This window comes from Colius striatus, chromosome 11, assembly GCF_028858725.1.
Source record: "Colius striatus isolate bColStr4 chromosome 11, bColStr4.1.hap1, whole genome shotgun sequence".
Taxonomy (NCBI): domain Eukaryota; kingdom Metazoa; phylum Chordata; class Aves; order Coliiformes; family Coliidae; genus Colius; species Colius striatus.
In genome coordinates this window covers 1,113,433-1,126,396 of record NC_084769.1, presented here as the reverse complement: position 1 = coordinate 1,126,396, position 12,964 = coordinate 1,113,433, and positions in this window count along the sequence as shown.

The window sequence follows — 12,964 nt, the reverse complement described above, 5'->3', positions numbered from 1 at the left end:
CAATGTCATGATGTATTTTAAATAAAAGAGCTACAGACAAAGGTATTGATTTTAGAGACTTAACTAAATAAACAGTATGTAAATTCTGTCTTTTTCTATAAAATTAGATCAGGACACACATATTACACTGTCTTTTTCTAAGGGAATGACAGCTATTGAATTTGGCAGACATTGGAATTTGGTTAAAGAGTTAAAGACCTTTGATCTTTGGTTTACAGTTAAATGATACCACTGTAAAAGGACAGTAGCGTAGTGGGCCAGACAGTATTTATGAGGCACAGCTGCGAGCGGGAGGTGTTATGGCTTCGGGCTCCCCGTAAAACAGCTCTGGGTCTTGTTCTGCATTACTAACACAATGTCAGCTCCGAGGACCATAACAGAGGTAGGAGTGACCCTGGCCAGGCACCAGGAACTGCTTTGGGTGCCTCTCTTGGTTTTCTGACAGTCCCCTGCTGACGCTGCCTTTTCCAGCCTGCACTGGGGCACCACGAGCAACGACGGGGTTTCTGGAGAGCCCTGGCTTGGGGATCACTTGTGGGGGGGTACTATAAATAGGAAAGTAAACTTTGGGCTGAATAATTTCCAAGGCAATGAATCTTTTCTACAAGCCCTGCGTGGAGCAGCTCGCTGGCACCCAGGCGAGCCCTTCTCCCTCCCACCTAGCTGTGGCGTGTCTCCCAGTTTATAGCTTGAAGAAGAGCAACACTGACCATCATTATACAGAAAAAAAAGAAAGAGGAAGATTTATTGATAACCTTTCTAACAAAGGGAAGATCATTCCCCAAGTTCCTTATTAATTTATGCTCCTCTATAATTATCACTTAGAGTAACCACTGGAGCTCTAATAAATGTATAATGAAAGCAAAACCATAGCACGCTGCGGTGCCTAATCTGAGATTACGTGTTTATAGTAACAAAATGTGCGATTCGAGCCTAGTTCGGGTCTTTCCATCCCAGCCCACTCTCTCTGAGGGCTGGGATGGGGTTTTTTCCCCCCCCCTTCTTTGTTATGTCATTCTGCAGACAGATCCCAGGCTGTTCCCTGTCACCCACCAGAGCAAACGGCTCAACAGAAAGCACAGTTGGACAGCCCTTAATTAGTGCTACTTGGGATAGGCAGGATGAGAGCCTGTGTCAGCATCTCAGATCCCCATTCGGTGGGGTCCTGAGTGCCCCTGGCTCCTGCCAGATGCGCCCGTGGGGAGGGTGCGGGGACGTGCTCAGCACCAGCCCCGATGCAGCCCTTCGGCAGCGGGAAAGGAGCACCGAGAACCAAGATGACAATCTGAAACGCAGGACACTGGGTCTTTTTCGCTCCCACCTGCAGTAATACAATGCATGCTGCACGACTGGTAATGTTGGCAGAAGTGTAGGAAATAATGTTCTTTATGTTAAATGGCCTCAAATTGTTCCGATACGTTTTTCATAGTATTTATTTCTCTAGGCTAGCACTACGCAGCTTAGCTGCTCTGCTGAATCACTGCTAGAGATGTGAGCATAAATAGATAAATATCAAAATGGCTTTGCAGATGTCTAAAAACCCAGAATGGAAATCAAAACGTTACTATTCAGCTATTTCAACACACAATCCCTCTATCTCATTTGAAAAGCAAGAGGGACCGCGCTGAAGTATTCGATTGCCTCTACTTATTAAGAATGTACTGTAGCATTCCACAGTAAATAACCAATTGTGTGAAAAAGCAGCAAAATTGTACCCCCATGACACTGACTTGCAACTGGAAGTTTGCCAGCAGGTGTATTCAAGGAATTGCATGGGAACATCCTGAGTATCACATTTTAGCTTCTGTTATTTTAACAATTTCACTTTCAGCTTAAATCAGGTGGAAACGTCGGCACATTGCCGGGATGAAGTTGCATCAAGGCACCGCCACCCAGAATTCCAGATGACTCACACATTCCTACCCAAACAAGTCGTGCTTTCATTTTGTTATGATCAACACTACACCCAAACTGAAGCTGATGCCATTTTTCTGTTGCAAGTTTGTCAGATTCGTAAACCTAGTTGGGCATCTGCTAACGCCTTCATCATCTGTGGGTAAACTTAAGCAGTTCAGATACTTTTTGGTTCAGAGTTTCTACCAAATTATTTGCTTTGGAGATTCAGTATTCATGGTGGCTTCAGCCACAACCAGTCACCTGCACTATTTCTGCTCCCAGACTGGAGGAACTCAACTGTTAAACAGCTAATGGTGCCTGGAGCCGTGCAGGACGCACACCGCCTTCCACTTGTGTGGAAACCACGTAGGATGCTGAGGTCTGCGAGTACTTCACAGACACCTTGCAGATCTCCACATCCAAACAATTAAAGCCATGATCACGAGAGAACAGAACAAAACCAAACGGGAGCTCCGCTGGCTTGTCATCCTTCTCCCTAACGCTCTACCAGCTACGCTCAGAGTTCAGGCAGTAAACAGCATGATTGATTGTCTTCGAGGTACAAGTAGCAAAAACTGGAGATTCAGCTCGTTCTCTCGCTCCATTTTTCTTTCACTGCTACACCATTAGAGCTGGATACCATCAATTTAAGCAGGTACAGGATCATACCCTAAAAATAACTCGCCTGATCTCTCTGTTTCTTGTCAGAGGAGATGTAGTCGGGGGCTTTGGCTACGGGGTAACGTGCTTGCGTTGCCGATTCCTACTGCGCTATCAACTGCCAAGACACTCTGTCGTTCACCACCCACCAACGTTACGGGGCACCAGGTGTATTTAGGAGGCAGAAGCCCCTCCATCCCGTCGGAATGGCTGCTGTTTGCCTGCACTCTGTGCCTGCAGCAGCTGCGCTCCCTGCCAGCGCGCCGCAGAAGCATGGTGGCTTTCAAGGCTGGTGGCAGCACTGCCTGCTTTATAAGGATGAATGAAGATGAAAAGGAAGACAAATAGAAGTGAATGAGGCACTGCTTTATGTGATTCATGATAGCTTGCAGTAAGCCTGTTAGCCTCCGCCTGGCTCCCTTCTCCGAGAATAATGGATAGTTACAGTGTGTATAGTGACATTGTCAAACCATCAGGAATTGCTGATTATAGTGCTAAATATTGATCTCTGCTTCACATGTGTCAAAATTCTTTCTTCCCTTAATTAGAACTTCCCTAAGCACCATACAAGAACAAACCGAATATATCAGATCTCCGTGAAAGGGAGTGTGATACCAGAATATAATTGTGACCTCTTGTCTTCTTCTTCTCTCTGGAGTTTTGAGATGACTTCAGCTGTCTATCCTGCCCTTCCCAGCACATGTGATAATCATACTCATTTTTCCCAATCTAACCATAGGAAGATTTTTCCAAGGCTGTGCTTTTCATCATTTCAACCCACCGGGGCTGCAGTCAGATGGCAGGGAAACTTAAAGTGCCAGAAGGTGCCTTTTTCTATTTGTTTGTTTCATGGTACACTGCACCAGGCAATGACCTGTGGCAAGAGTGTCACGCAAAACGGAGACAGGTTCACCCAATCAAAGGGAGCTTTAAAATTAACACAGATCCCTTCATTTCTTCGTGCGGGATCGGGGAAGGGCAATTTAATGGATGTCATAGTCTTCTGATTATCACCCTGCAATCACCAGCTATAAAAAATTAACTTTTGTTATCGTGATTACTCCACATTATTTATATTAAAAGCACATTTCCTCATCAACGGAGTCATGACAATTAGTACTAATTTTGTATTACTGTTCAATCATCTTTCCTACTCTTTACAGTATTTATAATACAAAATAATGAAAGGCCGTGATGTATGGTTTCAATTTACTCCACAAACTGAGCACTTAAGCCATTTATCTTAGTTTATCTGTAATATACTGGGGCTTGGGATTTTTTTGTATTGTTTTTCTTAAACATGACACAACGGTACATTTACCTTTAGTTTGATGTGCTTGATAAAAATCAATACTTCATTAAAAGATTCCCCAAAAAAGAAAAAACTGCTCAGACCAGTTTGAGCACGGGAAAGGGAGTGGGGATGAAGGAAGGTGCTCAGATTTAAACCACCGCCGTTTGTATAATCATGTATATGCAGTGCTATCCACTGCCAGCTTGCAAACCAACAGGGATAAAGATGTGCAATCTGTGGAAATCGTGAAGAAGGCAGAGGGAGGGGAACGGCCCCGTTCTCTCTGAGCTCACTGGGAAGCCAAAGAGACAGCAGTCAGCTAGAAAAGGGAGTTATTCCCCAGTACGAAACTTCTAGGAAAGCACTGCAACAAGTGGTTTGCTTTAACCTCCCTCACCTCCAGCCCAGAGCACACCAGCCAAGAAAATTCAACTTAATGGGAGTTCTTAATTGCTCTATGTTAAGCTTCTTAACAAAGCCATCCATTCCTCTCAAGGCACTGCCCTGGTTTTAATTTAGGATGAACTTCCTCAGCAGTGGCAACCATCAGCTGACAACACCACGGCAGAGCTGGAGGTCCTGAATCATGAACCAGCAGAGCAGATCCCTGGGAGGAGACAAGACATTTGGGGGACATATGGGGAACACTACACTTCCCCTGAGACACTGGAAGTGCAGTGAGCAATGCTGCATGGGCAATACTGGCTTCTCTTAAAGCCTGGAGATGCTCTGGGGTTTATCATCATTGTTTGGTTACTTGATCCTACTGATTTCAGTGCTTTCAAAACAACAAGAACACTCCTTGTACCTACCCAAATGGGCTCTGTTTCAATAAGGCAGATCATGCAGAAAGTCACGGTCAGGTAGCACCAGATCTCCAATTCCCACATGCCTCCTCTTTCCTTGGTCCAGCAGCCCGTGTGGATCAATGAGACAAGCCCTAGAAGCACACCAAGCACAACGTGCTGCAGCTACATCCCACCATGAAGAGCGAGCCCTGCTTCATGATCTACCTCATAAGCTCAAGTAGCTATTACTAAAAAGACAACCGATGCTTCTGAATGCCCGTTGTGTCCTTGGAAAGGGAAAACAGAAAGTACCTATCACTAGCACATTTTCTTTAATTCCAAATCACACTGAGGAACTTCCATTTTTGTAGGTTGCCCTTTTGCAAGAAGGAGTGATGAGAATTTGGATCTGCTTTGTACAAGTCCCTGCCTTAAGGAAGAACACCACAAAACCAGGTCAAGCTTCTCCCCTTCCTCTGGCAAGCCAGCCAGCATGTGATCCTCTTTCACACAGAGTATTTTACACTTCCGTGGTCCCAAAACAGGAATACTAAAAAGCCTTAAGAAGGCATGCTTATTATACAACTCACATGTATTCTGAGGGCTCACTACGCTTCTAAACCAATATTAGCATGTTTCATCAACAGGAGTTAGTGCTTCTGCTCACACAACCACCACTGACCTGGTTCATAGAGATGAGCATGTCCTCCATCCGTGGACTAAGAGGGAAGTGCACGATGCTGCTGATGAGGCAGAACAACACACTGTGCTTAAGCTTTTAAAAATACTGCAGATCACCAGAAACCTGGAAGAAAACATACCATTCCTTTATCCGTAGCACACACTGAGAGTGATTCGGGGGGCTGGAGGGGGGGGGGGTGGGTGTGCAAATGTGATCTGATCAATAACAGAGCTTTTTCTCTTCCACACTTACAGCCTCCTCATGAATCTTAACCAAGAGAAATAATAATAAGTGACAGGGAAGGTTTATGGTACTTTAAATAAGCAAGTGAGCCTCCTAAAGCTACGAGCAATGTTCTCTGGATATCAAAAATAATAACTGGTTTTGCAGCAGTGCAGCATGGAAACACAAGGGTATAAGATATACTGTACTTTAAGCTCTGTTTGATGAATCTGAGCACAGTTCCTGGGGGATAGATTACTTTAAACCATGCTCTTTTACTTTCTAATCCTGACTTGATTTGATTTGTACTTTAATACAGCTGCCTGGCAATTCAACAGCAAATAGAGACTATTTATGTAATCATATTGTAAGTAGTGGGACAAGAAGAAACTCTCTAGAACCTTTTTGGAAAATAGTTTGTTGTACTTTTTTATTTATTGAACAGCAGGGCTTCAGGCTTTTCAGTGCTCATTATAATTGGTTTTCTGCTTGAACTTTCAAAAACTGTCATGTCAATACTCAAACAGAATTTTTTTGCTTACTATATGGCTGTGGGCTCTATTTTCTCATGTGCTACTTGACAAAGTTCTTGTAATATCTCAGAGGCAAGTTCTAGAGTTTTAGTTGCTATTTAAGAAACTGGAGAGCAGGGTTATTTTATCTTCTCCATCGCTCTTGTTCACTTTCCCATAATTCTCCGCTGCAATTTACTGGGCTTTAGCAAACCGAAGAGGAAGTTGTCAGTCTGCTTCACGATAAATATTAGCTCTGGAAGTCATGGTATACCAGTGGTGTGGTTTCTGCTGATAAAAAAGAATGTATGACTCATGGCTGAATATGTAACTTTGAAGAACAAATGCTCCCAGTGTCAAATGGGGACAAAATTCAGTGAATCAGAAGAAAACCTAGAGGGTATCAATTAAAGACCCACCGGTTAATTTCAGGTGTCTCCTTATATTCCTCGTTTCCATCATTAGGAGCGAACACGTTGCCCCAGTCCTGGGGGGAGAGGTGGCTTGTTCCAGTCCTGTCCCAAAACAGTCACCATAAATGTGAATATTTTTATTCATGAAGAACTTCACCTGAACTGTTCATTTGCTCATTTTAAACAACAGTAAAATCTGACCTGCTTCTGCAGGGGGGGGTTGGACTAGAAGATCTCTAAAGGTCCTTTCCAACTCTACCACTCTACGATTCTAACAATTTTCTATGATGTTACAAACACCAGAGAATGAAAACATTAAGTTTATGCCTTGTATCTCAAATAACACCCAGTTGGTGAGCAGTGGACAAGGCTGTCATCTGCTGTGTTTCGTTACCCAGGTTCTCTAATGTCTGGCTACACAGCACCAAAAGGATGGTCTGGGAGAGAAAATTTTTACTATTTTAGTACTTTAACAAAGAAAATTCCTCTATCTGCATTCAGCTGCTGGGCTTCATTTTTCAAAAACACTTGGCCCTAAATGTTCTCTTGATACTGATGTTGCTTTACTAAACTGTAAGAAAAGGAGGCAAGGTCTCTTTTCTTAAAGCTGGGTAATGGCAAAGCTTCACTTTGGAATAAGTGTTTTTAGTATTTAAAGGTGGCTGTAAAGATGGCCTTCATTCACATAATACACCTGTACTGCAACAGGCTGTGGAGGAGTCTAAAGGAAACAAGCTCAGCTTGAATGAAGAACAAGGAATGGAAACGTACAGAGAAGCAGGACTGTTTATAATTGAAGACCTGCTTGTTTGAACAGCATTGTGAATAAATAAATACATGCCATTATTAAAACACAGCAAGCAGAATTTTGGTTAACTTACACCAATAAGTAAAAGGAAAAAACCAGGGGTTTATTCTTTATAAACCCACGTTAGATCACAAATTAATTACAAACTACGTGCCTAGAACATCGCGCATTTTTCCTAGTATTTAACATTGCTAATAGGAGGAAGCAGGCTATGAAATATTGTAAGTGCATATAGCTCATTCCATGGCAATTCTGGGAGTAGAAAAGCCTCATATATCAGAAAATGCCGTCTGAAACAATAATACAGTACGCAGCACATTTTTAAAGCTGTTATTCCTGTATAATATTTAGTCAGCGTGGATGTGTAAACACATGCAACTGTGAGGTTGTATGTTAACCAAAATCTGACACATGCTGTTGGACTCTGGAAATACAGGAGGAGGGAAATTCTGTGGCGTCATTTCAGTGACCAAAATTCATATAGAATTAACATTTAAACTTAAAAGCAAGCAGGCATGGAAATGCTGTTAATAACAGGCTGAATAATGCCCTCAAAGCCTTTTTTTTTAACAACAAAAAAAAATACTGTGCATTTTATATTAAAAAGCCATTTCATATAGAGCTCTCCTACAGAATTTATATTTGCTTTTTCATTTTCTTATTAATTCATGTTTCCTCTGTGCTTGACTTATGAAATACTAATACTGCAATCCATTTTTCCTTTAAAAAAAAAACCCAAAACCTATTCAGGTGATTAAAAAAATAACTGAAATTACAGTTTGTCATTTTTTCACAGCGTTTCCAGAGACAATGGAGGGTCAATAGTTTGGCAGAATCAAGGGAGATCGTGGTTTATGCAGTGCGTGTGACAACTGCATGCTGAAAAGGGAAAGCATATATGATATTGCAGTTTTGGTTCCTAAAACTATATCAAGGCTACTCTTTTAGTCAACTTGGAAATTTATATACTATACACTAACCCTGCTTTAATATCCTCTCTCTCTTTCCTCTGGGCATTTATTGCTGTTCTTTCTAGTTCAGTAACCAGTGAGCAGAAGGTTCATTAAAACTAATTGAATTGGAAACTTGTCTGCCCTGGGAAATGTTAACTCTTTGTTGTTATCTCTAGGAAATTCCTTTTGTTATTTTCCTTTGAATTATATTATTAGGCTTTAATGTATCAAACACCACCTTGAAAATATTGTCATTTCACAGTCTGTCTAGACAGCAACTTGAGGGAGGCTCCTCTTCAGTCCCCCTCCCCAGGTTTTCCCTAGCAGGGAGCAATGTTCTGGGTGGGTGAATCCAAGCATGGTGCCCACCACACTGCTGGTCTAACTCCTCCTGGAGCTCACCAGAAATAAAGTGGGGAGCAGGCACCTACCACGGCTCCTTCCCAAATGGTAAAATAAAGAGGAGAAGCCCAGGTTTTGGAGTCCCGGCTGCTCCGATGGAGACCATCGAGGCACAACAAACTCAAATACAAAGGACTGAACGTCGCAGGGAAACAACGGGGTAATGATCCTGTGTGGTGTAGTGAACCTCATTTTAACTTCCCTCTTTTAATCATTCCTGAGCAATGCTTACCAAATGGAGAAGGAAACAGTCACAGGACAGTGTTTTGCCCAGCCCTTTGTAGCTTGAAGGTATTGATGAAATAAAACACTTGATAATAGTCACAGTGGTAGATTTTTGACAGCTTTAAAAATCAATTGAAAATAACAGGCAACCCACTGTTGCTAATAAAAGTAAATATTTATGACTGATTTGACTGAGCTTCAATACCAGTCAATCACTTTCTAAAGGATCTTTGCAATTCATTAACCTCTTTTTACTGGTCTTGTCCCTGTTGGTATTACCCATTAAAAGCGAATAAGGGAGGGGGGCTTGATTTTTCTATTCTCATCATTCATAGCTTATTTGTTCATTCCCTCCATTCCCATACGTTGCTGTTAAATTGATTGTCTGTTTAGTCATATGAATGATAAAGTAGCTCTGCCAGGAAGAATGAAAGCATCCATTAATTCCTGAGAAGGGTGGGTTTCTTTGATTCAGCCTCAACCTAAACCAAAACTACTTTCCATAGTTTCCTACGACATCAGTAACTAAATTTAGACCGTAACATACTGCTGATAACAAGTGCCATAATTCTCCTCACTAACTTTCCGATGTCAAAAACTTCACAGAAAATCCTATTTATTAATATCTCTTAAAAGACTGCTGTGACCAGTCTGGTATCCTTAATCAGCAACATGACACAGTAACGAAAATAAAAGACAGCTACCTTGAGTTTATGATTTAAATATGGTTATTAAAAAACAATGTTTGTGTGCTACAGTGGAAGGAAACATACACAATTGCTCCTTTAAACAATGAAGGTGACGATGGCAGGTCTGACTTACCAACCTGATCCAACTCTGCTTTGGGTTTTTTGAAACTGATGAACCACAGCACTATTCCAAGCAGAGAGTTAAAACTGGGGAATTATACAGAGCCTCGTCCCTTCAAAATATCCCAAAGACACGTTGGAGACTAGATCTACAGGCAGAATACGTTACTTACAGTAATACCCTCAGTATTGTAGCCTAAAGGGCTTTCTAATCGCACACAACTCACTGTTATTGAAGAACTAGCTGTAGAGACAGATGGAACCTGTAGGATCTGAATTAAAGTCAACCTGGGGAAACTTTGCATTATGTATTCCTTCTAAAAACCACTTTTTTCTTAACTCTTGTCCCACAATCAGGGTATAACAATGAAGAAATCCTGTCCCATACCACAGGATCTCTTGGCAGCTCTCACTTTTAGCAGCTGGAGATGCACATGATGTAATTGTTTTCAAACCCACAAGTTTCCTCTACTTTCTTTTACAGAGAGCCACACAGGGCACTTTTAAAACATAATACTGTAAAATAAAAGAACTGTCCAACCTGTGAGGTCACCAAAGCCAGGGGCTTGCTCGAATGCCCTTGCCCAAAACTCACACTCTCCCAGTTTCCACACTTGGTAAGGTGCCTGTTAAATACCTGTCTGCTGAGCCAGGCTGTGCAGGGCAGGACCAGCACATCCCAGCCACCACCTTCCCCAGAGTGTCTGCTCAGAGTGGGAACCATTGACCATCCTCCTTGTTGAGCATCACAGCAATGAGGATGCGTTTTCATCTGGTTCTGAGGCATTGCAGGATTAATAATGCATCTTTTGCTCTTAACAGCTCTGAGGCAAATCTCTATTGTGAGGAGTATGGGCTGCTGCATAATAAACCCTGAAGAGGGGAAAATGCTGGCAGACACTGGGGCATCTGGGATGTAGGAAAGTTGAATGTCCATGAAACACCCCTGGAAAACCCTCCTGCTCTGCAGACCAGCATTAGGTGAAAGGGGTTTGTCTGCATTTGCCTGTTTGCTGGCCACACTCTAGATGATCCATGGGGACAGCACAGGAGCAACCACAAGCACCATCCCTCAGCACAGCGAGGGGAAAATCGAGCTGATACTACACATAACTTCACATCTCAAACAGCTTTGGGAGTACCATGGGCATGTCAGGGTCAGAAGCAAACCTTTCACTTCCATCTCTACCTCATGCTCTAGCTTGTGGTATCTCTAACACACTGAGCTTACTGCAGCCAAGGACAGCGGGAAGGACACGCAGGGCTCTGCATCGCTTTGGCTCATCGCATCCTGGGTTTAACACACCAGCACGTGACCCTTTCAAGATGAGGTCTCTGCAAGCAGTCCCTCGTCCTGTGGTCACCTCCAGGCTGGGGTACTGCAGTGTGCTGCAGCACGTGCCAGGAGGTCACCCCAAGCCCCCCGGCACACAACACGGCAGTGGGACGATGTAATGCCATGGACTGAAGGCAGTATATCTTTATATCACCATGGTAGGCCATGCTGATTCCTCATGGACTCCCAGGACCAATTCAAGATGATGATTAGAGTACTGGATGAATTATCTGTGCTGAAAATTCTTTTGACAAATAGACCACCCTTTTCTGCTATGAATTATCCCTACACAAACTTCTGTTGATACTAATTTATTACGTTCATTTATAAGTACTCTGATTTATTCAACGACTCATTTACAATATCAAGGACAACTAAAGCCTGCCCATGGACCACTCTCAGCTGTGTTGGGCTAAGCATTTATTTTTCCATCTGATTAAAGTCCCACAATGTAGTTTCTAGTCATTGATAGCTGCCCTACAAATTCAAAAAGGCTTGTGTCCCCAGCTGAGGGAACTCGGTCTGGATTTAAATGCCTTCAAACTTTAGGCCGTAATTTTTCAATTAAAGAACCTTCAGTCTGGATTTTTTTGTCCCTGACAGTACAGTTGAGTTTCAGACAGTGAGGCATGATTTCATTTCTGCAAGGTTTCACATAACCTAGAGCCGAAAATGTTCCTTCATCTGCTAGCAAATGTGTGCATTTCCTGCAGATTTCACTATTTAAGGTCATTCCCTCTTTTGCTCCAAAATTCAGCTTAAAACTTCCTAAGAGCAAGGTTTATGAACAGCAAAACAGCTGCTTCTGAACCTTAAGAGATGAGTTCTTAAACTTTCTTTCTGGGACTCATCATCACTACTTGTTCAACGTGATGCTGCACTGCCGTGTTACATGATGAATACACTGATTTCAGTTCAGGAGCAATATCCTGCCTGCTTGCCCTGGCTTCTGTTAGTTTGTCAGTCACAGCTGCGGTGACCTGGGCTATTGGGAAGGCAGCCCTGAACCCATCTAAATCAGCTTGTCAGTAGGGTTTACAGAGAAAGACAGGATCCAAGCAAGGTTAGGCAATATAAATTCTATTCAGATGGCAACTTAGATGATAAGATAAAGATCACAAAATCCATTTTATCATTGTCTTTCTTTGAGGATGAATGAAATCCTCTTTCCTTGTTTGCAGAGGGCAAGAAAGCCCTAAGAAACCTACAGAGATGCACAAGAAATGGGACAGAAGGACATTAATACAGATTTCTCCTTTCACAACACCAATCCCACTGGCTTTGTCTGGGTTATTATTCAGATCCAGCACGTAAGAACACTGGGAAGTCCCTGCTCTCGCAGTAGCAGCGTGACTCCAAGCCCCAGCTCCAGCCCATGGGGCTCCCCAGCCTGGTTCTGGGGAAGAGACTAAACCCCTGTAACCGAACCTTAACTTTCCTGCAAAAGCTTCATTTGCAACTTATGGAGCATTTTATAAATAGTCCTTATAACTTGAGCTCGGTTTCAAAATTAACAATCCATATGTTTAACCTATTTCAGGACATCCATATCTAACGCAAACGCGTGAGAGCCAGGCATTCAGGACTCTCTCACCCTTCAGGAAAAGTTCTGCTGACTGCAAGGGACTCTTAACTTGATTTCTTGTAGATAAATACAGAACATATTTACAGCTGCCAATAACAGATGTTCAGTGCAAATATTATTCCAGCAGATTTTTTAATCAGATGGTGTAATGCATGATAGTGTCATTGAAAAAAAATAGTATGAATACAGTGAAAAAATTGCCATTTGAAAGGCAAAACTATTTCTGCAGAATTCGTAATGAACAAGTTTTTCTCATCAGCAAAATGATGCTACAAGGCACACAGAACTTAGCTGTAAGAAACCAAATAATTAAAAATTATATACATGTTCACCTTTACGTTCAGGTGCAGAGGAGTCCCACACACCGTGGCCTGTGTTT